A 26,080-nucleotide genomic window follows, 5' to 3' on the forward strand; every position below is an offset into this window, starting at 1 on the left:
AACACATAGTATTAGATATATAGCCAAATTTACTTTAGGAAATTTTCAAGATGATTTTAAAATCATCTTAAAATTAGTTTTTATATTATAGACCATGGAAATATTTCTTAAATATAATGACAAAAATAGCAAGATAACACTTCTCAAATTGGCTGTTTCTTATAATTTGTTAAACAAAGACTTTCTTGTGGAATTAAAAAAAAATTAACACATCAGCAAAATATGCTAGCTAACTTTTAGCATGTGTTAGATGACTAGCACATTTTACTTAAGTTGCTGTTACACAATGTGGTGTTTCTGCTCTGACTACCTAAGGTTTGGACTTATTAAAGTATAAATTCAAGAAATTTTTATTTGAAAAAATAATAACTAGGTCCCCAAATAGGTCCTCCTTATGATCTCCTCAGAAGTGAACAGTTTTTTTCTTTTTTTCCAGGTTATTTAGCTTTAGCATTTGGTCAGTGAATCAATAAACATAAAAGCTATAACTTCTATGGCTATCGTAAAATATTCGATGCTTGGTGTGGATATAAAAGAGCAGGAGCTTTTGAGACTTTATCTTGCCAATGTTTTGTGAGAACATCAGAATGTCCCTGAGGCTGAGACCATATGTTTTTCATCTTGAGTCTAGTACATTTTCTGACACATAGTAGGCAGTTGAAAATATTTGTTGAATGGAAAAATGACTGAATGGCTGAATGTACTAAACTGTTCCTGCTTAACATTTACAGGTTATTTTTAAAACTGTTAGAGTGAGGAATATACTCATTGAAAACAGCAGAAAATATTTTCTTTTCACAAATCTCCAAGGATTTTTAATAGGTATGTTAGTTCCCCAGTGTGCCAAAAGCTTCAGTCACTGTTCTCTTTTTAATACAAGCATCAAGGAAGTCTTTGGTTAAATCTCAAAAAACTTAAATTTGTTTTTCCAATTGTTCTCTTTGCAGAAATGTTAATTTACATGTTGAATTTTCCATTTTTTACATATCATTAGCAGCTTTTATGCATGATGACTGACAGTTATAAGCAATTTTTCTTAAAACAGTTCTACCTATTGAATATCATGTAACCATTATTTTATTTTATATAAACTTCTCAACAACTCTAAGATGTGCGTATTATAATTATCATTCCTATTAACCTAGGCCTAGAGTTATTAAAGAATCTGACCTAGTTTGTTCCACTATTAATAGGGCCAGACTTGTCAGATTTGAAATTGTTACTATGGTCTTTGACAAGGCTATTTTTGCTGGCAATGTAGTATGTGTATGTATGTACCACATCCATTGCTTTAATGTATTTTTTTAAATAATTGGTTCCTAAGTTATGTATAAACAATTTAGAGCCCTTGCTTTAACAAATTCATTCCTTTACCTTTAAGACTAGAATCAAAAGTACATGGCTGGAAATGTCCATTTTTCAGCATATTTTATATAAATAATATAACTTATTTTTAATATTTGAAAATCTATCATATTTTCTTTTATATTTCCACATTCTTAAACATATATGTCCAGAGATATAAAAGCTTGAGGAATAAAAACAAATTTTACTTTTAAGCACCAGATTAGTTTTTCATATGATAAAGTCTTTGATTTGTTTTGTTTTCCTGCTTCCCAAAAATGCTTACATAGTCCTGCCTGGATACAGGCAGTTGTTTATGATATTCTAGTATTTTTCAGGCAAAGAAAATTTCTTTTTTTTTTAATACTGTTCTTTTACTAATGTAAGTCAATATACCATTAAAAACTGTACAAGAAATACTGAATTAAGGAACAAATCGAAACCATTATTGTTTAGAAATGAGTAGAAAACACATGTATTTAAATCACCAAAAAAAAAAAATGCTCATATTACTTCTTCAATTGGGACAATTCAGATATGACTAGTGATGGAGCAGACTCTCTGAGAGCCATAATTTTATTCCCATTATGTCATTTGGATGCTCTTAGCTGCTTGTGTAGCAGAGAGCCACATCATGACCATAGAACAGACTGTTTCTTATCAAAAGCAGCAGCACTATAACGTATTCTCCATAAAAAGAGAGACAAAGTACTGCCATGTTTGCATTTTCATTATTTGTATAGATGCTTTTATTTTCAAAGTTGAATATTCATCAGGGTGATTATTATATCCAAAGCAACAGAAATAACTGTACAAATCAAAAGTTATTCTTATTATTGTAGAAATGTAACAACTGATTTAGGGGCTTAATATAAAACTCCAATTCTATTATACTACTCTTAGTATCCATATTTTTGCTTTAGACTGTCTAGATGGACAAATAATCTGACCACTTTAATCAATATGTCACATTTATAAGTCAATAAAATTCATAAATTTATATGGATGGATTTCCCTGATTGTTTATGCAGATAATCAATCCTTTAGTCTATCTACATATTTATGAAGTAAATTAGAGAATAAATGAATGAACTAAGCCTACTTCAGCTGTTTGCGAGAAAAGCCAAATCAATGAGGCAGTGAAACCATAGTGGGAGACCATGGATACCCATTTGAATATTATAGGTCCTAAGAGAGAAAATCTTTTCCTTATTTTAATTATTGATGTTCATTGGCATAATTTGAAGATTATTGATTTAGGAGACAGAGGCCTGATTGCTGGTTGGTTCTGCCATACAATCCCGTGTGACCTGTTGTCCTTTATTTAACCACATTAGATCCCAATTTCCTCATGGAGACCATCACAACTTTCTTTGACTCATAACTTTGTGGTGACTATCAAAAGATATAAGATACTATGCAAAAAATAAAAACATCGTAAAAACTGCAAAGAGCCTTAATAATAGATTTTTCTTATTAACATAAAACCAAAAATTATCTGGAGTTTGCCTCATTTAGATGGAACCCTAAACCCCAGTAGCCTGTTTCTTTTTAAACCTTTGTAATTTTCCATGTCTACCCCAAGAATAGCAAATGGGAATATTCCTTGAGGAGTTTACAGATCATAGCGATGAACAAGAGAAGTGATCATCTGTCATTAGATCAGATGACTAAACTAAAACCATTATTTCAGATTGCCTTAGGTCTCATGTACTCAGACCAGCAGCAGTAGTCTTGTGTGTATGTGTGTTATGTGCATGAGCTTCTTTGGGCTTGTGTGAATTTTTGCCTTTATAATAAATATATATTATCCTTTCAACAAAATATATAAAATTTCAACTTCTGAATAATCCACTACATGTTGGAACTATTCTAAGCCAATAATCTACGTCTTAGAGGAAACCTCTCACACAAAGTAAATAGATTTATGTTTCCCACAGGACAGCAGAGCTGGAAGACATTATACAGAAGAAACAGCTAGTTTGTTCAAAAGGACAAGTATTGAAAAGACACACATTTTATGTTATCATGTAGAAATGATGAATGATACTTCTTGTAGATGGTATCAGATAACAATAAGAGGAAGCATATCTGATAGCTACAATATTGAGCCCAATTAGACAAAATGGGACAGCAGTACCTAATGGACAGCACACAACTGTTGTTACAATGTGAAGTACTCCGTGGAATTTGAGAATTACCCAAGAAAATGTAGGGAAATTTCACACAATCTGACTTTGTCTCTAGTTGATATTTCAGTTGCAGAGACACCATAAACCTGTTTTGATGCTGGAGTAACAACACTCTGCCAAAAAAACCTAAGTATCATAAAACGAATGTTGTGATTACTAGAAAGAAAGAAAATGTTGTATATTCAAGACAGAAATAACTTTGTTTTCCAAGTAGTTAACTAAAAGAATATATACTATTTCTTTTGTTGCAAAAGTAGATTCAGTCTTGAAATATAAAAATAAAATTCCGCAATACAAATGGCAAGGAACTAATTTATGATGACCTTATAGATATGTACTCTTTATTAAGACACTAAAAAATGACAATGTTTAAGTTGTGCTGGGCTTCAGCAGCTGTGATTGTATTATTATAATCAGCTATCTAATTATGTTGGAATGGTGCAAATTTTTTTTTTATGTTTAATAGGTCAGTGGTCAAGATACCCAAAACTAGCACAATTAGAGATTTGAAAATGAAAGTAACTTAGTCTAAAACTTTTTAGAACAATATACATATATTTTTGTAAACTAATGTAAAACTGATTTTAGTATTAATCTGTTGTTCAGTTTCAACTACACCTATTTGGAGAGTTGTGACTACTTTCCTATTTGGAGAGTTGTGACTAAAAATAAATTAATGACCCTTTCTTTAATCAGCACACTTAACCCAAGAAACTTCATTTACAGTGTCTAGTTTTAAAATAAACCACAATGCAATTGAACAAATATGATAACTGAGTACTGAATCTATATTCTAAAGCCTCTGGTATATTTTTTTCTCTGTTGTTAGGAACAACGAAATAAAACTTAAGAAATATATGTAAGAAATATACAAAAAGATGTTGCAGTATTTTCTTCTATAAAATTGGCAAACAGTGTTTACTGTGAAGCCAATAAGGGCATTTGGTATGATCTCCATCATACCACTTTTTTTTCCAGTGTGCTTTCAAGTTTCCCTAAGTTACACATGCTATTTGGGAAAGAGAAACATAGGCAAATTTAGTAGCATAATTGGAAATGAATGGGTCATCACGTGTGGTTGTAATATAAAATATTTTAGGAGTAAAGAAAGTAAAGCATAATTGTTTAGATCTGTTGCTCTCAAACTTTAGTGCACATCAGAATCACTCAGTAGTGATTCCTGAGTGGGCCCAAGGATTTTTATTTCTAACAAATGACGAGGTGATGTTAATACTTCTGAATCAGGGAGCATACTTTGAGAACTACTAGTTTAGAGGTACATGAGTTGCTAATTTTACTTCTGAATTAAAGTTAGTTACAGAATGTAAAAAAATTTATTGTTTATAATTAGTAGAACAAGATGTTCAATTTTAGCCTAATGTTAAAATCCTATGAGTGAAAGGGTAATTGAATATAAACTTAAAGGGTATATTGAGAACAGATTTATTACAATGGAGTCTGCAGTTCATATGACTGTATAATAGAGTGCCTGCTCAGAGCCCTAAAGATGAAAGCACTGTTGATATTGGCATAAGACCAAAACACTCCTAAGAGCAATAACTAAAGCAACAATCAGTGCTTGTTGATATGTTATAGTAACATACCAACAATACACCCCAAATGGAGACTAGAGGAGCAAAGCAACACCATGTGACAAAGTTAAAGGAGATGCTGTGTAAGAAGAGACAAAAGAAAGGTTTTTGAAGTTTCTATTTGAAGAATGACTACAAATGGTCATGAATTGGTACATACATCAAGGGTATCCAGCTGAAATGGATAGGGGGAGTTAAAAGTCCACCTCCAGTCCTTGCACCCAGATACCTTACATTGAGGCAGGGGTGCAGTTTTAATTGCACAAAATCATCATTTGTCCAAATGGTACATCTTTTTCTAATTCATCTCCCTACTTCAGGAGTCTATGTTTTATTTTATTATTTTTATTATTATTTATTTTATTTTTTAATGAAGCACAGCCAATTTTATTCAAAGTCTCCAAAATTTATATTTAACATGTTAATTGTTTCTATAATGTTTCACCTTTGTAAAATGGTTTTATTTCACCTTTCTTTTATAGATTTTTCATTTTTTCTGTACAGTTCTTCAGTAGAAGCCAGAGTCCTGAGTTACACATTTAGGAACCTCTGACCTACTATTCTGATTTTCTTCTCAATATTCATGGCTAACACCTGTCTTTTAAATGAAAAGCTTTTGGTCTTTTCAATCACTTGCTGATAGGGTGAGACTGCATTGTTACCCATAAGCACATGACATAATTTAGAATCAATCTTGGCATCCAGTCTTGTATTTCTAATCAAATTTACAACCCACCTTTCAGCTTCTTCTGGAGACATGTTCAGTTTATCTGCCAAGATGTTAATGCTGATACACTGATGGATACAACAAAAAGTCTCAAATATGAAGAGACAGACATTTTTAATGAAGTCCTCAAGACAAGCCACCAAGAAAACATCATTCACTAGCACTGACTCACATTCCCTCAGCTTTTTCTGAGCCCCATCAAAGTGAAAGTTAACATATAAGCATTCAACAAACTCTGTAATTGGGTCTTTACATGCGTAAGACTCCTGTTGAATAACTTGGACCAGATCTTTTAGCACCTGTGGCGTTTTCAAACATCTTTCTTTGTTATGACTGCTGTGGTCAAACAGTGGAGAGTATGTGGACACATCGTCTGAATTGCATTAAGATACTGCGGATGGTAAAGGAAGAGATCGATAATGTTATAATGTCCTTGGGGTTATTGAAGAAAGCAAACAGAGACTAATGAATGAGCCATGTTCGCTGCTGAAGAGACTGAAGTGGAGAGCTCACAGAATTGTATCTATGGTCTCTTTTAGCCATGTAAGGTCTTCCATGGCTGCATCCCAATTCTGCATTAAGATTTCAGAAGCCAGTTTTCCCCAGAGTGAACTCAAAGCATTTCTATCAGTTGCTGGAACCAACACTCTAAAGAAGTAAAGATATTCTGAAGCTCAAGATTAATTTCCACATTTATATAGGAATTTTGCATACCGAGAGTGTCTCTAAATATTCCTGCCTAAAACCATGCTTGTCTGCCAGGTAGTCAAATCGCATCTGACCATCCCTGTTTGACTGCATTTGCTTTGTAGTTTCTGGATCTTCAAATATCTTCACAATTGGTTCTGTTTCTGCCTGAAGCTGTTTCAGTTGTGCAGCAACAGTTCTTTTTTCTCTCAAAGAATGAGGAATATCATCAGAACAAAGGTTTTGGTATACATCCATAACAAAGGCTATCGTGTTGTTATCACTAAGAAGATCCAATTTCCCTTGTAATAATTCTTTTTCATTATATATCTCCTTTACAGAGAGAAACTCAAGCAATGAAAAGACTAGATGCCAATCCAAAAAGTGTGCAATGTGAGTAGTCAAGTCGTACTCCACCTTCTTGCCAAGGAAAAATAAAGTGTAGGAGTCTATTTTTTTTTAACTTAAACCCAGTAAGCCAAGGAATTTAGGCCAATTTGTTAGTTCCTGAAATATGGAAAGAAAGCAACCACAATTAATGCTGGTGCTATAGTATTGGGCTGGCCAAAAAGTTTCTTCGGTTTTTAAGTTTAAAAATGACACATTTTTCACTTTCACCAAGAATTTTATTGAACAACTTATTCACCCTTTTGTTCCACTACCTTCTGCTATTTTCCAGGCAACTTCATAATTCCATCTTCCCAAAACTTTTTAGTTTTTTGAGCAAAGAACTGTTCCAGGTGCCTTTTATAGTCATCCAGGGAATTGAAATTTTTTCCATTAAGAGAATTTTGTAAAGACCGAAATCAATGGAAATCTGAAAATGCAATATCTGGTGAATACAGCAGATGAATCAGAACTTCCCAGCCAAACTGTAATCGTTTTTGCCTTGTCATCAAAGAAGCATGTCGTCCCGTGCTATCCTGATGGAAGATTATGCATTTTCTGTTGACTACTTCCGGACGCGTTTTGTCGAGTGCTGCTTTCAGTCAGTCTAACTGGGAGCAGTACTTGCTGGAATGAATCGTTTGGTTTTCCAGAAGGAGCTCATAATAGAGGACTCCCTTCCAACCCCACCATATACACAACATCACTTTCTTTGGATGAAGACGGCCTTTGGTGTGGTTGTTGGTAGTTCTCTTCATTGCCCCACAATCTCTTCCATTCCACATTATTTTACAGTATCCATTTCTCATCACCCGTCACAATTTGTTTTAAAAACAGAATGTTTTCCTTACGTGTAAGTAGAGAATCGTATGCAGAAATATAGTCAAGATTTTTTTTGCTTAACTTATGTGGAACCCAAACATCAAAGTGATTAACATAATCAAACTGGTGTAAAGGATTTTCAGCTCTTGATTTGGATATTTTGAGTATGTCAGCTATCTCCCACATGTATAAGGTCGATTGCTCTCAATTATTGTCTCGATTTGATCACTATCAAACTTCAACTAGTCTACCTGACCGTGGAGCATCGTCCAGTGATAAATCTCCAGCACAAAACTTCACAAACCACTTTTGACATGTTCAATCACTCACAGCACCTTCACCATACACTGCATAAATACTTTTTTTGCATTTCAGTTGCATCCTTACCTTTCTTGAAATAATAAAGCATAATATGCTGAAAGTGTTGCTTTTTTCTTCCATCTTCAATATTAAAATGGCTACACAAAAATTCACCAATTTTGATGTTTTTTTTTTAATGCACGCTGATATGATAGCTGTCACAATACAATCTAACAAAATTCGTTCTAATGAAGTTAGACAACTAAGCGCTACTAGAGCCATCCTACAGAAAAAAAAAAAAATGAACTTTATGCCCAACCCAATAACTCTATGGTTACATGACCTTAACTAAGTGGTCTAACTCCTCTAGGCTACAGTCCCCTAAAACATGAATTGAAGTTGTTGGAGTGAGCAATCTCAAATGCTCTTTCATCTCTGAAGTCTAATAATCCTATGTTTAAAATAAAGTAAGAGAGTAACTGAATAAAAAAGATTATGTGCATTGACACCAGGCAGATCTGGGTTCAAGCCCACATTCAGAAAACTTCCTTGCTGAATGGTTTTGGATGTATCATTTAATCTCTCTGAGATTCAGCTGACTTATCTGCAAAATAGAGAAAACAATTCTTGCTTCATAAGAACAAGTAAAACTAAAGAATAATGAGTTCCAATATAAATATTCAATATTTTCTTAAAATCATTGAAGAAAAAAATTCTCCCATTATATTTCTGTCCTTTGTAAGATAAAATATCACATAGAATGAAAAATCATGCCTACCCCCATATCAAATCTCCCCTCTCCCAATACTGCAAGGTTTAAATACAATTGTTAATTTTTTTAAAAGATTGGAAAGAAGGAAGGAAGAGGTAGAAAGAAATGGAGAAAAGAAAAGAGGAAGGGCTGTGGGGAAAAAATGAAATTTTTTTTAATTCCAGAAGAGAACTCTTTCTCCTTAACCCAAAATGATTAAGTTAAATCATGACAGTACAGAGATATATAGAACATATGGAAAATTACATACTATAAAAATTAAATTGTCAATAGCTATGTATAAAAGGTATGACTACAAAAGGAATAAACATAAGCACTATAAGAAATATTTAACAGGTAAATACTACTTAAAATAGTTTTGGAAGTCCTAGACAGAGCAAGTAGGCAAGAAAAATAAAGGCATCTAAATTGGAAAGGAAGAAGTAAAACTGTCCCTCTTTGTAGATGACATAATATTATATGTAGAAAACCCTAAAGTCTCTACCATAAAACTGTTAAAACTAATAAATGAATTCAGTAAAGTTGTAGGATATGAAATCAATATCAAAAATCTACTGTGTCTCTATGCACTAACAACAAACTCTCAGAAAGAGAAATTAAGAAAACCATTCCATTTATAATTGCATCAAAAAGAATAAAATAAAAAATTAAAAAAAATAAAAATAAATAAATAAAAAAGAATAAAATACTCAGGGATAAATTTAACCAAGGTGAAAAACCTGTATCCTGAAAACTATAAGATACTGATTAAAGAAATTAAAGAAGACACAAATAAATGGAAAGGCATTTCATGCTCATGTATTGGAAGAATTAATATCGTTAAAATGTGCATACTACACAAAGCAATATACAGACTCAGTGAAATCCTTATCAAAATTCCAATGGCATTTTTTCACAGAAAAAAAAAAGATCCTAAAACCTGTGTGGAGCCACAAAAGACCCCAAGTATACAAAGCAATCTTGAGAAAGAAGAACAAAGCTGGAGGCATCACACTTCCTGACTTCAAACTATATTGCAAAGCTATAGTCATCGAAACAATATGGAACTGGCCTAAAAAAAGAGACATAGATCAATAGAACAAAGGTAGCTCCCAAATAAACTCAATGTATATGGTCAATTAATTTATGACAAAGGAGCCAAGAATATACAATGGGGAAAGGACAGTCTCATCAATAAATAGTGTTGGAAAAACTGGACAGCAACATGCAACAGAATGAAACTGGACCACTGTGTTACACCATACACAAAAATTAACTCAAATGGATTAAAGACTTGAATGTGAGACCTGAAACCAGAAAAGTCCTAGAAGAAAACATAGGAGGTAATTTCCTTGGCATAGTTTTTGTGATTTTTTTTTTTTTTTTTTTGGATTTGAAACCAAAAGCAACAACAAAAGTGGGACTACATTAAACTAAAAAGCTTCTATACTGCAAAGGAAATCATCAACAAAATGAAAAGACAACCTAGTAAATGGGAGAAAATACTTTCAAATCATATATCTAATGAGGGGTTAATATCCAAAATCTATAAAGAACTCATACAACTCATTAGCAGAAACAATTCAATTTAAAAATGGGCACAGGGCCTGAACAGACATTTGTCCAAAGAAGACATACAGATAGCCTACATGTACATGAAAATGTGCTCAGTGCCATTAATCATCAGGGAAAGGCAAATTGAGACCACAATATCACCTCACACCTGTTAGAATAGTATTATCAAAAAGACAAAAGATAAAAAATGCTAGTGAGGATGTGGAGAAAAAGGAACCCTTGTACACTGTTTGTGGGAATGTAAATTGGTGCAGCCGCTATAGAGTATGTAAGTCCCTCAAAAAATTAAAAATAGAACTACCATATGATCCAGCAATTCCACTTCTGGGTATTTACCCAAAGAAAGCAGAAACACTAACTGAAAAAGATATATGCACCCCCATGTTCATTGCAGCATTAGGTACAATAACCAAGATACAGAAACAACCTAATTGTCCATCAATGAATGAAAGGATAAAGAAGATGTGGTGTATATTTGTATACACTGGACTATTATTCAGCAAAAAAAAAAAAAAAAAAAAAGAATAAATTTTTTCCATTTGTGACAATATAGGTGCACCCTGAGCATATTATACTAAGTGAAATAAGTCAGACAAAAAATGACAAATACTGTATGGTCTCACTTATATGTGGAATAAAAAATAAAAATAAAAAGAAGCTCGTAGATACAGAGAACAGCAGATTAGTGGTTGCAAATGGATGACAGGAGTCAAAAGGTACAAACTTCCACTTATGAAATAAATAAGTCATAGGGATGTAATGCACAGCATGGTGACTATAGTTGATAATACTGTCTTGCATATTTGAAAGTTAAGAGAGTAGATCTTAAAAGTTCTCATCACAAGAAAAAAATTACGAAGCTGTGTATCTTAACAGATCTTTCTTGGATTTACTGTAGTGATTATTTCTCAATATATACAAATATCAAATCATTATGCTATATGCCTGAAACTAATATCATGTTGTATGTCAATTATCTCTTTATAAAATAGTCAACAGCTGTATATGAAAAATATGATCACAAAAAAATGTATGGAAGCACTACGAGAAATATTTAACAGGTAACTATAAAAGAAAAGATCAGTCATTAAGATGTCAAATTCTCAAGAGTGTTTTTAAAGGATGGTAAGTGGTATACTATTTTCTAGAAATGCTGGAAGTGTGGCCATAGAGGCTCCAACTAAATGTTGTTTGAATCTTGATTCCAACACTGTGCTCTATTAATGTGACTTTGGGCCACAGACTTGATATCAATACCTATCAAATGTAGATTATACTACCTACTTCTTTAATGAATCTGTTGCTTACTAGCCTGGTGGCCACATAACAAAATCAATTTAAATGCTCCCAGTCAGTTTCTGATCTAAGTTTTATCTCTTCTGAGAATTAAATGAGATAATGCATTCAAAGCACTTGCACATAGTAGTCATTCAATAAATATCAATAAATAATTAATATAAAGATTAGCATAAAAGGTTCAGTAACATGCAGTTAAAGATATTTACATGTGGATACCATCATTTCAATTATTTTAACACCCTAGGATTTTTAGCTCTGTCAAATGAATCTAAAATATTTGTGGTTTCTTCAAAAACTGATAAAGTTAAATGAAGATGAATTAATTTTCTAAAGATTCTATTACTTTTCATGGGACAAAGGAAAGACATGGCTACCTTAAGATTCACATTTTCCATGGAAGTCAAGTCATAGCACTACCATATCTGAATGTTGGTCAATGTATCCAAATATCCAAACATAATAACACAAACAGTACATGTCTAAAACACAAATAAATCTACTATTTATGTGTAGGCCATGAACATTATTTTTTAGAAATCTCAAGAATATGATAATATCTCAACAAATATCCTTTTATCTTCTTAGTATCTGAAATTCCAAAATTTAGTGCTTCTTTAAGTTTAAAGCTATGATCCCTCTTATCATATTCAAATATTCCTGAGAAACATACTTTTTAATGTAATCATTGGTCCTTCATACTTATTCTCATCTATAATCATGATTTGGACCAATTGCTTCCCCTGACACAGCCAGTCTCATAGTCCAGGTGACTTTTCCACTCCTCTTTGGCTGTGTACTTACAGTCCAACATAAGCCCATTTGAAATGATTAAACAGCAGTGATACTGCTCACACTATGAACTAAATGTCTTTATTTTTATGTTTTATTATATTTTATAAGTAAATATGTAGGTATATTTTACAGATCCTAAAAAATCCAAGTCAAAGAAAATCAGTATCATATTTCACTCAGAGATATCCTACGTAAATAGCATCAAAGAACTCATACCCTGCTGTTTTCATATATCAGAAGTATTTCCCTGATGATTAATTTTTATAAGTAATGATTATTTTTATAAGTAACTGTCCTAATGAATGTGTAATATGCATTCACACACTTGTGCTATAATTGTTTTCAACAACCTGATTGCTAATGCTAATTTTTCTGCATGACAATAAATATATTTATAAATAAACATGTGAGAACCTACATATTATTTTAGCTTCCTAAGAGGGGAGTTCCTGATCCAAAGTTAATAAATCATCTACTTTTGCTAAGTACTTTATTTGCTTTCCTGAAAGATCATAGAAGTTAACTTTAAATAAGATCACTGTCTAAATCCTTCCAGTAACATTTAATTTTAGTTTAATGGAAAAATAACTAATTCATGTTCATTGTGGAAAATTTAGAAGATACGGTGAAAAATGAAAAGTTCTGAGAAATTTTACCATTTACAATGAATGGTTGTTCTAGTTTTCACCAGAGCTTTTCCGTGCATATTACACACATATTTTTTAAAGGGCAATACAGAATATACAATTTTGAGCTCTACATTCTTTTTCTCTTTACATGGTATCATAAGCATTTTCTAATGTTCAATTCTCTTGTTTTCTTCTTTATCCCAGTAGTCACCACTGTCTACACTGTTGCCTTAATCAGAAACTCAGAGGAATCACTCCAGACACAACTTTCTCTCTTTTTCCAACAACAGGAGCTTAAGCCTTCACATGCCCTCTCCTAGAATAACTCATGTGAGCTTCAGCTTCCCTCCAACCATATTTCCACTGTTTCTCTCACTTGTGCTATTGCAGATACCCCTTACCAGGTCTTTCTACCTCCAACCCAGCCATCTTGTATCCCATAATCCATGATGCTAGAGAATCTTCTTTCTAATATTGAGACAAAATCCTGTTATCCCAATGATTACAATGATTCCTTTAAGATAAAACGCTGGTTTTTCAGTGTAACATCGTTCTCATACACTTATTTAGCTTCCTTCATCTCTTGACATTGTCCCCATTATAACTTGCCCTCAGGAAATGCCAACCCACTTGTTCTTCCTTCACTGTGTGTTGCTCTCCATGAGTATGTAAATTCTCTATTAAAAGTCTCCTGTAGAGACTATGGAGGCACACAATACTTATATTTAAGTCCTGGCTGTGCCTGCTGTTGACCTTGGGCAATTCACTTAACTTGCAGGTACTTCAGTTTCCTCACTTGTAAAATTAGGTTAGTAACAGTGCTTACCCATGGGATAGTGATGAGGAGTGAATGAGTAAGGAGCTTGGAACAGTAACCCACACAAGTAAGTGCTATGTAAATGTCTCTTAAACTGAGGCTATCATGTTGCCTCTTATAATGCTTAGCTTGCACACCCTGCTTAACTTTGAGATCGCTGCAAAAGCATTTTCTTGAAACTAGACTGAGATGCCTGCCTCTACTCTTTGACCTTTGTCCTATCACTCTGCACACAGTGTTGAAATCGTCTACATTTGTGACTCCCAAAATGGTCGGTTGTCTGAGAGAAGAGATTGTCCCTTTCCTCTCTTCATTACCAGAATCTAGCACAAAGCCTAAGCAAGGCCCTGTTGGTTGTGGGCCATCAGTATCTGTTTTGCAAATGAACTGGCAATTTTGATTAAGGTCATGTTCACTACTTTTTCTTTTCACGTGCACTGTGTTTTCAAGATCCTGGTTAAATTTAAGAAAATAGTTAAAGGACCAAACCTTACAATAGATTACAAGCATGCGATCTAATTTTAAAAAGAGACCGAGTCAGAATCCACTTTTATCTGGCATTTTACTATATTATTTTCATGCAGAAAGCAAGTAGCACATGCCACATAATACTTTAAAAATTAGCAACCCACCAGTTATATTTACTGAGATTAAAATTTGTAGCAATCAGAACTAAGCATGATAAGAAGACATGAAATAAATAAAAAGACATAGACCCTACTTTTAAAGGTGCTTGGGGTGCTCTTGAGTTTCAGAGTATACATCCACAAGATTATTTAAGAATACTTAAAGACCTGTGACAGGCTATAATTCAGAGGATAAGCAAACTAGAACAATGTATTATCCATAAGTATAAAGAATACATAAATGGAACCAGTAGGACAGAATCATTCAGCTCAACAATGAAATGACTTTTAATTCAGATTATAAAGTCAGACAATTGTACAAGGATTTGAAGAGAGGTTAAAAATAGCTATGAGAGATGAATAGCACACTTAGTCACGAAAGTAGAAATAAAACAGATGAACTGAAAAGATTTTTGGAGGATGTAAAGCAGTTGGCAAATTCTCTCTGTCTGACATCCTATGAGGAAATGAAATAGGTGAGTATGCTACAAAGGCTGGAATTCTCTTTCCATACAAGTCTTTAAGGAAAGATGAGTAAGATAAAACCACTTTTTAAATGAAGATGTTGCAAATATATAGATATTCTTGTGACACCACTAATGTTATTATGAAGTTTATAAGAATACTATTAGTAAATAATAACATAGTAATAGTATAACAAAGGATATAATGGTGACAATTACCATTATATTAATAGAATAGGAAAAGCAAGATATAAGGACAAATATAACTATTCTAGATTATGTTATTTACATACTTGAAAAACTGAGTACCTGAGTATCTAACATGAACTATACCAAAGAACATGCTATTACTTTCCTAATAAAAAGAAAGAGCTTCAAAGGCAAACAAATAATTTGCAAAGTCTTTTGGTCTCCAAGTCACTCTTACACAAGAGGAATTTGATGAGTTAAGTGTAAATGAATAAGAAACATGTGGATTACATTTTCTTTAAAAATACACAAGGGTTTAAAAATAAAGGAGAAAAAGTGTTTGGCACAGTGCATTTTCCATAAAGCCAAACCAAAAACATTTGAGACAGTTTTAGATTGTAGTATGACCTTCAACATTGTTGTGTTTGTCTATTAACCTAAAAATAAACACTATTTTTCAGTAGAAGAACTGAAGCCATAAAATATACATCAAGGTATGGATATGAATGAATAAGTTCTTAAGGATTTTACTGAGGTTTTTTTGTTTTTTTGTTTTTTTGTTTTTAATAATCTCGCATCCAGAGATGTTGAAGCAAATGCCGACCACATGTGTCATACTCTGTGTCTATTCCATTATTTCTTTATAATGTTTCTGGTTCAAGTATTAGAGGAGACAACATCCGAATATGTGTAAAAAAAATGTCAACCTTCCCCTAGTGGTAAGATTGACTTAACCTCAACTTGTACTCTTCAAATAGTTCCAATGTATTCTCAATTTGCATCATTATTAATACTTTGGTCCATGCTTTATTCCAATTACTGCCTATGTATTTGTTGGAAACACATTGTCTATGATGACACTCTTTTCCTGTAAATAGGCAAGAATTGTACTGAAACTTGAAGAGCTGGGTTATTTTGAGATTTACTGGTGGGTAAGTCAAGATTGTGGAACACACCACTATGCCAGGCAATGTCCAACTTAGCCAGCAACAAGTGGAGAGAACAATTAAGCAAGAACAACAAAGAAAGTTGGTGTTTTTATTTTTGTTGTTTGCTGCTGTCCCACCTGGTGTTTCTATTCAAGCATGCATGACACTTCAGTGATTTGGGATCATTGCTGTGTTCTTCTTGAATGATTGATATTGTAATGATCATTTTGCTATTCCTCAAATTCTCCCAATCATCCTGCAATACTTCATCAACTTTATTCCTTTTATGCCAAGCACAAAGTTTTGTCAGCTATTTATTTGTACCTTTCCTCAAAGTCATCCTTTCTTTTTTTCTTTCCATGGCCAGCTTCCCAAAGGAGACACTTATCTCTCTACCTCTAACCTGCAGTTACAAAAAGGAAGAAATCATCAGTCTCCCTACGGGTATGAACCCGTAGCCTGATGACAGGAACTTGGGGTTTGGGCACTTATTCTGCATTTCTGGGCTGCTTTGCTGATACTGTTTATTCTATCACTTTTCTACTTAATAATCTTTGAAAACACCCCATTGCTCAAAAGCTAAAATCCTAGCCCAGAATACTAGAAAGCAGTATTTACTCAATAAATATTTGTTGAAAGAATGGAAGTATTCCTCTTATTTATAGCTGTCTAAAATCTATCTCCAAACCACCTCTTACTACATTTTGAAGCACAAAAACTCTGTGGTAGGCAGAATGGCTCTCCAAAGATATCCATCCCCTAATCATTGGAACCTATGGATATGTTATGCTACATAGTAAAAGAAGGTTTGTAGATATAAATTAAGGTTACAGACTTTAAAATAGGGAGTATAATATGGATTATCCAGACATGTTCAATATAATCACATGAGCACTTAAAGGTAAAGAATCTTTTCTGACTGGAGGCAGAAAACATGTGGCAGAAGGGAAAGCAAGATATATATGACAGAAGGGAAAATCAGAGAGATTCCAAGCAGGAGCCAATTTGATGTGCCCTTCCTGACTCTGAGATGCAGGGACCCACAGGGAAGGACCTAAGAGCCACTAGATGCTAATGACAGCCCCCAGAAGACAGCCAGCAAGGAAATGTGAACCTCAGTCCTACAATCACAAAGAACTGGATTTTTCCAAAATCTTGAATGAGTTTGGAAGAAAATTCTCCAGGGCCTCTTGACAAAAGCCCAGCTGAACAACATCTTTATTCCAGAGCAGAGAAGAGAAACAGAGCAGAGTAAATAGCCAAGGGAACAGAAATGTAGGATAATAAATTTGTGTGATTTTAAGCTCAGTTTTTGTAATTTGTTACAGAAGCAATAGAAAACTAATACACTCTCAAATAAGTCGTCCTTGAGTTATACCCACGTGTGTCATTGCCTTCACCTCTGACTGGCACACTACTTATGACAGTAACACTCCTTTTATATCAATTCCCAACCCAACTCTAACTCACAGAAACTTCTTTAAAAAAATTACACTGGGTCCCTCCTGGCAAAATATTTTAATTAGTTAAGGTTTATAAAAGAAAATACTTAGGAGAATCTCTTTGTTTTAATTAAAAGAAGAGTATACATTTTGGATTACTTGATACTATATATGACTCTCTCTTTTGATTTATAACTATAGGCATTTAAGAAAAAAAAATTTAAGCCAGTACTTAGCAAACCTAAATATTCATGTATAACATCTAGAGATTCTATTAAAATGCAGATTCAGATTCAGTAGGTCTGGGGTAGGACTGGAGATTCTTCATTTCTTGTGAGCTTTAATTATATTCTGTCACTTATTTTTTTGTGTGACCTTGGGTAAATTATTTCAGAATCTAAACCTAAATTTTCTCATCTGTAAAATGGATATAATAAGTAAAAATATGATCATGAATATAAGGGAAATGCTGCTTCTTGTGCCCTATGACACAACCCCTTAGCCTACTGTAATCTAAGCTGCATTTTTCATAGACAGAGCTCATCACACTTATCACACCCCATATGAAACTATAGCCACATTTTTCTACTTTTCTGTTATAACAACTCAGGAAGTATCAGCAAAGCAGCGCAGAAATTCAGAGAGTGAATGCCCTTGGATGAATCCATCCATCAGTGGAGCTAGGGATTAGTAATCAAGGACCCAGGCTCTGCTTCTTCATTCAACAAGTACATTCAACATGGCTCTTTAGAGAGAATGAAGCCCACAGTGGAATTAAGTGCCAGTTGTTAACAGTGAGAACAAATAGGTTCCTTTCCTGTGTCACTTTCCTCATCTCTTCATTTCTGTTTCTGGGTATCACCTTCTAAATAAGCTACATTTTAATAAGCTCTTGTCTTAAGTTCTGCTTTTAGCACCACGATCACTCATCCTTTCACCTGTTTTAGAATAGGATGACCAGCAGCAGAGAGAGAAAACATTGGCTTATGGTGTAACTTCAATATTGAACTACATGGGGACAATGACAATTTTAAAGACCATGGAATAAGCTGAATTTTTAATTTTTGTGTGTGTTTGTTTGTTTCTTTATATTGGAAACCTTGCAGAAAAACAATGACAGTCTGAAGTTATCCACCTATGAATTCAGGGAATGTTGGGGAAGCCAAAGGGCCTTCATGGAAATTTTTCAAAACTTTTGTTTCCTACAGCTAGAGGTAACCTTTGCTGAAATTCAAGCACAGGATTTAATAGTAAATGTAGAAAAACTGCAAAGGAGACAATATTTGGCCTCAGTGTCTTCTAGGCTAAAATTATGGTGAAGATACAGAGTAAGCAGGAGCCTGAGGTCTGGAATGGTGATAGCTGTTGTACCCAAGAAGGCATGCATTAGTGTGAAGAACATTAGCGTCTTTGAGAAGTTCATTGTGGCTGTCCTCTGTGAGACAGAATTAGCAGGAGGAGATGATGCCATGAGAGATAGGGCCCTCTTGTCAATGAAGATGACACGGTTCCTGAATAGCAAAGACCAGATGGTGGCACATAGCCATCAGGAGCAAAGTCAATATAATTACTATAAAGCACAGCAATACTAATATGATAAACAAGGGGTCCTTAAATTATGGGGTTCTTTGACAATTATAAGACACTGTGATATGTCTAAGAGTGAAATAAATGAGCAGCCAGCAAGGGTGATGCTGGATATGAATAAAAAACTTCAAGAGAAAATAAACCAAGGCTTCTATTAGCTTCTGCAATGAAAAATCACTATTTCTTGCCCAGTTTCCAGATCTGAGCTAACCTTACACACAGGGCCTGGTGACCCAAAGGGAGATAAATTCTCCTGAGGAAAGACTCTGTCATGCCACCAAAGGCATGCATAATAAATGTTTCACCAATCTCTCCTTGAAAGAACCTATGGCCTTAAAGTAACTTCATATTGAGGAGGAAGAATACCCAAGATCTATCATGAGGCATTGAAAACTGAGCCTTACTTGATACTGAAATTAAAGTGACCCTAATCCCTAATATATTATTGCAAGGCAGTAAATGGATTTCTCACCTAAACCTATCTTGCAATGGATCCAATCATTTCACGGACTTACCCTATGTCATTTTCTAAAACCCTGAGTTTTTAATCAGGGTTTAAACAAATATTTAGAAGCTGTTGGAAAACTTACGTTCGATTTGTGATCTAGAGAATAAGAGATAATAAGATACTAAGGGTAAAATATCATGCCTGTACCCAGTACTAGAATACACAGGTGTGGGAATCAAATGTTGAAAGGATTAACCATTGTCACCATGCTTCTCAATGACCCATTAGGGAGTTTGTGCTGCTCATTCCTGCAACTTTAAATTCTGCAAGATTCAAGGTCTTTAACCCCAGCAGGGAAATGTTTCTTCTAAGGGATATACTAAGGAGTCCTCCAATCCTAAAGCTTCAACTTATGATTAGTCATTCTGGGCCCCTCATACCTGTAGACCAGCATGTAAATAAAGGAATTAGTAAACTGACAGCATTGTTGACTGTGATTATCGTGAATTTCTATAGTTGCTGTCACGTCATGGAGGCATGGAGGAGTATTTGGAGCACTGAGGTGGATCACCGTGGTTTCTGTCGGCATCTCTATATTCAACGATAACAGAAAAAGGCATTTTCAGAAATAACTGCCTGAAAAGGGGCAAGGTAACCAAAGACTCAGATGCCTAAGGGATGAAGGTCTGTGTTTCTCTTTTAGGTAGGCAGCTTATATGTCAACTGGGGAGCTGGCCAAGTGTGAGAGGACTCTAGAATGGGTGGTAGAGCAGGGAACTGATGAACATAAGGCATAGAATTGGGACGCAAAGCTGTAGCAGGAAATAGAGCCTGCTATACGAAACCTGTCTTTAACCCTTTTTCTCAAGAATTGGTGGCCAGACACACCTTTGAAAAGTTATTAAAAAGCTGAATTTCATGTGAGGCAGTGACATTTCTGAGCAGTGAAAAGGGATGCTGTAGAATACCATTTGGGGGTTCTGTGTTAAGGTCCCCTGAGCAAACCTGCAATGTCAGCTGCAATTGTGGAGTGCTCCCTGCCATGCACTCAAGCAGCATCTCACCACATGTGCTGGCTGCTTTGCTATTCTGATTGATAGTTTTTGCAGAAGTTACAGGAAGCTCACTCATCCTGCACACAGGGTAGCTTGGAAGTGTGAGATAACTAGTGCCCATAGGGCACAACCCTCAACAGTGATGGACAGATGTGATGGTGAAGGACCCAGCTTTCTCTCCTTCAGAGAAACAATTCTAAGGGTCCCCAGCAGGACTGAGCCCCAGTTGCCCTCGGTGGTAATTTACTCTTTATTGACATCTAGTCCTTCCATGCCTTCCATGCCTCATCCATCTTACTCTATCATACAGTCTGCCTACTGTCATTACTTTACAATAGTTATATGAACAAATGCAGTGTCCCTAGGTCCCCTCTTCTCAGGGCAGCTGGTTAAAACCCTATGAGAAATGCCTGTCCCTTGCAATATCTCATCATGCTCCCAGACACACTTACCTCAATCTAATGTGTTTTTAATTGTAAGAATCTAGCATGGTCAAACCTGGAGTAAAATATTTAAGATGACGAGAGTTTAAACTTTGAGAATTATAAAATTCCAGATTCAAGGTGACTCCTAATTGATTCCATTTAAAACAGAACCACTTATCTCAAGAAAATGAACTTGAATAAAATTATAAGTAGGTGAGAGTATGAGTAGTCATGCTACGGTTAATTGATAGGAAACATAGTTATTTTTTCAGACTAGATATGCCCAGTGAATAAATATGAATAGTTAGAACCTTTTATAAAACTTCTGAAGAAATAATATCTTTATATATTATTTCTGCATGTATTAGATTCAAAGACTTTAAGAGAAGTCCTTGGATCATAGAATGTTAAACAGGAAGGACCTTGAACAGCTTCCAATTCTGTCCTCTGTCTTTCTGTTGTCTTTCTTGCCCAGGAAAATCAATGTAGCATTAAGGTTAAACACAGAATCTGGAGCCAGATAAGCTTGGTTCCGGTCCTGACTGTAACCAAATTAATGCATTTTTCCATCTCTCAGTTTCCCACCCCTGCAGTGGGGATGATAATAGGAGTAGCTAATGACAGGGTTATTGGAGAACTGAGTGACTTAATACATAGGAGATCTTAAAACAATTTGTTACACGTTAACAACACAATAAGTTTTATTATTTTTTGTTTGTTTGTTTTCCTTCATTCAGCAACTGTTTACTGAGCACCTGCTATATGCAGTCACTGACCAGGCGTTAGAACTATAAAGATGACTGTCATGGTCTCTGCCTTCCAGATGCTGAGAAACTGGGAAGAAATGAATACAAGATGGAAAGGACAGTGCAACAGGATAAATGAATATATTTCCCTGGAGCAGTCTTTTCAGATAAGATGATATTTTAACTAGCTCTTGAAAGTTAAGTAAGAGCATTCTGGGAAGTTGTTGCTGCTGCTGCTGATGATAATGATGATAATAAATAGTAATTAATAATACAATCTTTAGTTAGTGGATAACATTTACTTGCTCCTCACTGTAGGCCAATTTGTAATATCAATATATATTATTTTGCTTAATCTTCATGAGTTTGGTTTCATTTTTTGTTTGTTTCTTTATTGAGGTATAGTTGATTTACAATGTTGTGTTAGTTTCAGGTATGCAGCAAAGTGATTCTCTCTCTCTCTCTCTCTCTCTCTCATATATATATATATATATATATATATATATATATATATATATATATATATATATATATATATTCTTTTTCAGATCCTTTTCCACTATACATTATTACAAGGTATTGAATACAGTTCCCTGTACTATAGAGTAAGACCTTGTTGTCTATCGATTTTTTATGCTGTAGTGTGTATCTGTTAGTCTGAAGCTCTTCATTTACCCTCCTGCTTCCCCTTTGGTAACCATAAATTTGTTTTCTATGATGGACCTAGAGATTATCATACTAAGTGTAGTAAGTCAGATAGAGAAAGACAAATATCACATGATATCACATGATCACTTATATGCAGAATCTAAAAAAATGAAATTATATACAAAACAGAAACAGCTTCATTTTTATCTTTAGCCTTGAATTTAGGAATCTGAGGCAGAGAGAGATTCTGACATTTTCCCAAGGTCACTGGGAGAGTTAATGGCAGAGCTGCAGAGCGAGCTGGAACAGAAAGGCATTTTAAGCAGTGAGATAAACAGTGGAGAGCATGCTTAATTATGAAAAAGCAAGGCTTGATGCTGAAGGAGAAAAAATTCAGAGTGGCTTGAGTACTCAGTGTTCAAGGTGTTAAAGATGGTGGAAAATGGTTAAGAATCCTGAATATTTTGCTAAAAGCTTCAGCGCAACACAGAAGGACTCAGTAGGAAAGGAGAAGCTTGTGGAAGTATATGAGGAGAAAAACAAGAGTAATGTTACCCTTTACAAAGAAATTGACATCCATCATACATCATCTCACTTAATTCTTTCAACAACCTGTGATCAATGTAACAGTATTCTTGTTTGAAAAAAGAAAAAAAAGGAAGCATACATTTAGAGAGCTCAGTTATTTTCCTAAGGATTTAGGGATGACAACTCTGGAGGCGGTATACTTGAGTCACATCATAATTGGAGGGAAGGGTTAGAGGGAGGATATGGTAAAGTCAAATGTGACTGTGGTTTCTGGAGTAGGGCACTGAGTTAGAAATGACACCATTAAATGAGATTTACAATAGAGTGTGAGGGTCACAGGAGGACATAAGGAATTCAGGTTTTGCATAAAGACTTCGAACAGATTATCAGACTTCCTGGTAACAGAAGCTTTTAGATGAGCCGTTGAAATATACATCTAAGTTCTAAAGAGATGATAGATTAAAATGACAAAAAAGGTAATTATTTGAAATGTATTAATGAACTTTATGCTTTTACTTTTCTGCATATATAACCATCATACTTATTGACCTGAGATCCAGGGCTATAGGCATCAGTCACTGGGGAATGAGAAAATTAAAGTCTGTTTCAGAAGCAATGTAAAGAGAAAAAGAGATGATGATGGAGTACCAATAATATTTTACAATAAGACAGTGATTTTATTTTTTTATTTTTTTTATTTTTATTTTTTTAATTTTATTTAAGACAGTGATTTTAAATCCCAACACTGTGGAGAAAAATAAAGATTAGTTTGATTTCTTTAGTTTCTATTCATATATGAAGGGCTAAACTAGGTGTTTTCCAGTAGAGAAAGCAGCCACATTCCCCTGAGGTCAATATGGAAAGAAAGGTGACAATGGGATAAGTGAAATAACACTTTACCCTGACCTTGAAGGTTGGTCAGAAAATGGAGTTGGGGGAGAGAAGGAGATTGCCTTGTGACTCAATATTCCCTCTCTGCAGTTGATCTGGAGGTGAGGAAAGTCTATTAGACAATTTGAGGAGAGTAGCAAATTCAGGTACTTGTGACTCACTCCTTCCATTAAGATCATTTGGGTGGACCCAGGACACTCTGCAAACTGTGTTAATGTGAGGTACCCCAGTCTGATCAAGAAGGTGGAGCAGGGACTTCCCTGATGGTGCAGTGGTTAAGAATCCGCCTGCCAATGCAGGGGACACAGGTTTGATCCCTGGTCTGCAAAGATCCCACATGCCGCGGAGCAGCTAAGCCCATGCACCACAACTACTGAGCCTGTGCTCTAGAGCCCACGAACCACAACTGCTGAGCCCACACATCTAGAGCCCATGCTCCACAACAAGAGAAGCCACTGCAATGAGAAGCCCTTGCACCACAATGGAGAGTAGCCCCGACTCGCTGCAACTAGAGAAAGCCAGCACGCATCAACAAAGACCCAGCGCAGCCAAAAATAAAGAAATGAAATAAATTAATTAAAAAAAAAGGAAGGTGGAGCAGCATGGTAAGAGACATGGTTGACACTCTCTTGGTCCTGCCGTAGTTCTATAGAAGATGGACCACGTTGGAAGTCACCAGGTCTGTGAGTAGGGCTACTGTAGTGGGATGAGTTAACTTAGGTCAAGACCAGACAGATGCATGGAGGAGAATTGCATGTCTCTGCCAAATGAAACCGCAGGTCAGCTGAATTAACCAGGTGGGAGATATCTATGCTCCTGGAAGGACAGTCACAATCCTAAGTTCAAAATCTCAAACTTTAGTTTCAGAGGCATGTGGGAGGCCTAACTACAAAGTCGACAAGACTGATGGTAAAGATATCAGTTAGTGCATGTGCAGTAAACAGAGGGAGGCTAAACGAAAAGAAGACAAAACTAAGAGCCACCATGAAGATATATGAATGACATGACTCTTCCTCTATCCTGAAAATTCACCTTCTTAGCAAGTGAAGTAAGAGAAGGCGAAAAATAGCTGAACCCAGTTTCTATTTGCTGTCTTTGTCTTTGTGCCTATTTTTATCATCTATGTTTTTGTGTGTGCCTTTTGTGGTTTTAATTGAGCATTTTATATGACTCCATTTTCTCCTTTCTTTGCATATCAGTGATACTTCCAAGACCACTTTCTTACTTTGTTTTCAATTTTGCATTTTTAAATTGAAATATAGCTGATTTACAATATGAGTTTCTGCTGTACAGCATCATGATCTCATATTTTTATAGATTATACTCCATTTAAAGTTATAATAAAATGGTGGGTATATTTCCTGTGTTGTACACTACATCCAAGTCCACTTTCAATTAATACTTCATGGGTAGTGTGAGTACTTTAAAATAACAAAATAATCCTAATTCCTTCCCCTTATCCCTTGTATTACTATCATCATTCATTTCACTTATATATAAGCATACATAACAAATGTACATAAGATATACACATAAGCATAATTAAAACATTTTCTATTATTAATTTGAAAAAAATTGTTAGAACAATGAAGACTAAGAAAAAAAATTTATTTTACCTTCACTTATTCCCTTTCTTTATATAAATCTGAGTATCTACATTATTTTCTTTTTCTCAAAAGAGGTTTTTTTTTAATATGTCTTGTGAAGCAGGTCTAGTGGCAAGAAATTTCCTCAATTATTGCTTGTCTAAGAAAGTTTCTATTTATCTTTCACTTTTGAAGGATAATTTTACAGCATACAGAATTCTCATGTTTTTTTTTTTTTCCTCTCAATACTTGAAATATATTGTTCCACTATCTTCTTACTTGAATGCTTTCTAAGGAGAAGGTGAATGTAATTTTTATCTTTATTCCTCTATAGATATGGTGTTTTTCCCCCTCTGGCTTCTTCCAGGAATTTTCTTTTATCTTCGATTTTCTGTATTTTAAAAACATTACCCCAAGATGTACTTTGTTTCTTTGTTTTTGCTTTTATCCTGCTTGTTGTTTTCTGAGCTTCTTGGAGCTGTGGTTTGATGTCTGACATTAATTTGGGGAAATTCTCAGTCAATATTGTTTCAGATATTTCTTCTGTTCCTTTCTCTCTTTTCCTCCTTCTGGGGTTTACTATACATGTATGAAACACCCTT

At 34.6% G+C, this 26,080-nt stretch overlaps 1 pseudogene; it reads right to left on the bottom strand.

Annotated features, from left to right (window-relative positions):
• Positions 1–5,636: 5,636 nt before the first annotated feature.
• On the bottom strand, positions 5,637–20,730 carry LOC132490430 (eukaryotic translation initiation factor 3 subunit E-like; annotated as a pseudogene).
• Between the last annotated feature and the right edge of the window lie 5,350 nt (positions 20,731–26,080).

This window comes from Mesoplodon densirostris, chromosome 5, assembly GCF_025265405.1.
Source record: "Mesoplodon densirostris isolate mMesDen1 chromosome 5, mMesDen1 primary haplotype, whole genome shotgun sequence".
Lineage (NCBI taxonomy): Eukaryota > Metazoa > Chordata > Mammalia > Artiodactyla > Ziphiidae > Mesoplodon > Mesoplodon densirostris.